The sequence below is a fragment of the Salmo trutta genome, chromosome 4 (assembly GCF_901001165.1).
Source record: "Salmo trutta chromosome 4, fSalTru1.1, whole genome shotgun sequence".
Lineage (NCBI taxonomy): Eukaryota > Metazoa > Chordata > Actinopteri > Salmoniformes > Salmonidae > Salmo > Salmo trutta.
In genome coordinates, this window is record NC_042960.1 from 813,925 (window position 1) to 816,471 (window position 2,547).

Here is a 2,547-nt window from a genome sequence, read left to right on the forward strand (position 1 = left end):
TGCTCTCCAGTTCCACCAGGCCCTGTCCTCCTTCGTGGACGGTCATATACAACACTGCCGCCCTCAGCCAGTGATGGCCCGACCAGAAGAAGTCTACCAGCTTGCATTGCAGGTCTGTGAGCAGGCCGGCGGGGGGGTTGAGGACAGCCAGGTTATGCCACAGGGAAGATGCCACCAGGTTGTTGATTATCAGCACCATCCCTCTATATGACACTTGAGACAGGAGACACCTCCACCTGGCCAGTCTTGACACCACTGCCTGTGACAGCCCCTCCCAGTTCTTCCTGACCCACTTCTCCGAGCCCAGATACACCCCCAACACTTTATGCCCTTCACAACCCCACTGCAAATGCCCTGGAAGCAGAGGAGGAGCCCTATCCCCCCAAGCCCCACATAACAGAGCTTTGCTCTTGCCCCAGTTTACCTTTGCTGATGAAGCTCCCTCGTACACCTTCAGACTGGTCTCTAGTGCCTGCATATCCTGACCATCCCTGACCTTCACAGAAACATCATCTGCATATGCTGACACTGCTATTCCTGTCAACACATCCATGCCTGTCCAGCACACTCCCTGCAGTCTCCTGCGTAGCAGTCCTAAAAAAGGCTCAATGGCTAGTGTGTATAACTGCCCAGATAGAGGGCATCCTTGTCTAATGCCCCGTCTCACCCAGACTGGCCTACTGAGCCCCCCTCCAGCCTAAACCATACATGACGCCCCAGCATACAACAGCTTCACACGTCAAAAAACTCTTCCCAAACCCAAACACAGACATCACATTAAACAGATACTCATGGTCCACTCTATCAAAAGCCTTCTCTTGATCTAAAGAGACCAGTCCAAAGTTCACATTAGAACCTCTCGACAAGTCCAACATGTCCCTAATTAAGAACAAGTTGTCTGTGATTGAGCGTCCCGGTACACAATATGTTTGGTCCTTATGTACTATCGAGTCCAAATGGGACTTCAGTCTGTTAGAGAGGACCTTGGCAAATATCCTGTAGTCCGCTTAGAGCAATGCCACAGGCCTCTAGTTCTTAAGTTCACACAAGTCCCCTTTTTTGGGCAGGAGAGTCAGAGCCGCCTGACGGCAGCTCATTGGCAACTCCGACGCATTCACGCAACACGCAAAAGAAGTCCTGTCCAATTATTCCCCAGAATTTTTTATACAACTCCACTGGGAGTCCATCAACCCCCGGTGCACGACCAGGGGACATCTGGGTTACGGCCTCTGCCAGTTCATGGCACAACAGAGGAATGTCCATTTCATCCCTCTCTGCCAGAGAGAGTTTAGGGAGTCCTGCGAACAAGACCTGAGCACACAAAGGATCACACACTTCTGCCCTATACAATTCAGTATAAAACTCCACAGTCCGCTCCCGCATCTCCCCCACCACAGAGGTCACCCGCCCATCAGACAGCCGTAGACAATGCATGCCCTTGGCTTCACTGCACTGTCTTTCCAAACCAAAGAAGAAGGAGCTGGGAGCATCCATCTCCTTGAGCATGGAGAACCTAGCTCTTACAAGTGCTCCCTTTGCTTTAACCTGGAAAAAACTGCCCAGGTCCCTACGTAATTCAGCTAAATTAGCCTGGAGGCCTACATTGCCTTGCCCCACCATATCTACCTCCATCTCACTAATACACCGCTCTAGTTCCCCCAATACTCGCCTAGCCTCTGAGGATGAGAGAGCTGTGTACTGTTGACAGAAAAGCCGAATTTGGACTTTCCCCACATCCCACCATTGATTCAGAGACTCATACTCCTCTCTTCGCTTCCTCCACCTTTCCCAAAAGGTCTGGAAACCTGCGCAAAAAGTGGCATCTTCTAAGAGCTTTACATTGAACTTCCAATAGGATGCCTGCCGGGGCCCTGGTGAAATAGACAGCCGAGCCATGGTTATGTGATGATCGGAAAACCCCACTGGGAGAATGGTAGTGCCCAACAGCCTATTGCTCCGATTCCTAGACATATAAAAACGATCAAGTCGGGCTGCACTCACCCTAGCCCCAAAAACCTTCACCCATGTGTACTGTCTTGTGTTTGGATGTTTTAGTTCTCCAAACATCCACTAGGTCGAACTGATTTAATAATGTCCCTTAACACTCCCACTGACACTGAATGAGGCTCTTCCCCATTTGTCTTTTGTAAAATCCATTGTACAGTCCCAGTCCCCTCTGACCACCAGCGTCTCCTCAGGCGCTACCTGTGAGAGTTCCTGTCTAAGACTCCCAAATAGAACCCCTCTTTCTCACCCTGTGTTAGGCGCATACACATTTATAAAGACAAAACCCATGTTGTTAATTTCTGCTTTAACAACAAGGAGCCTCCCCCTACACACCTCCTTTGAGGAGCAAATTTTTACAGACAGACCCGGTGCAAAAAGAACTGCCACTCCTGCACTAAGATTTGTCCCATGGCTCAACACACTTGCCCCTTTCCACCAGAGCCCCCAATCGACTTCATTCAACACATCACTATGTGTCTCCTGCAGAAACAACACCTGTACTTTTTTTTGTTTTACATATTCACCCAACACACTCCTCTT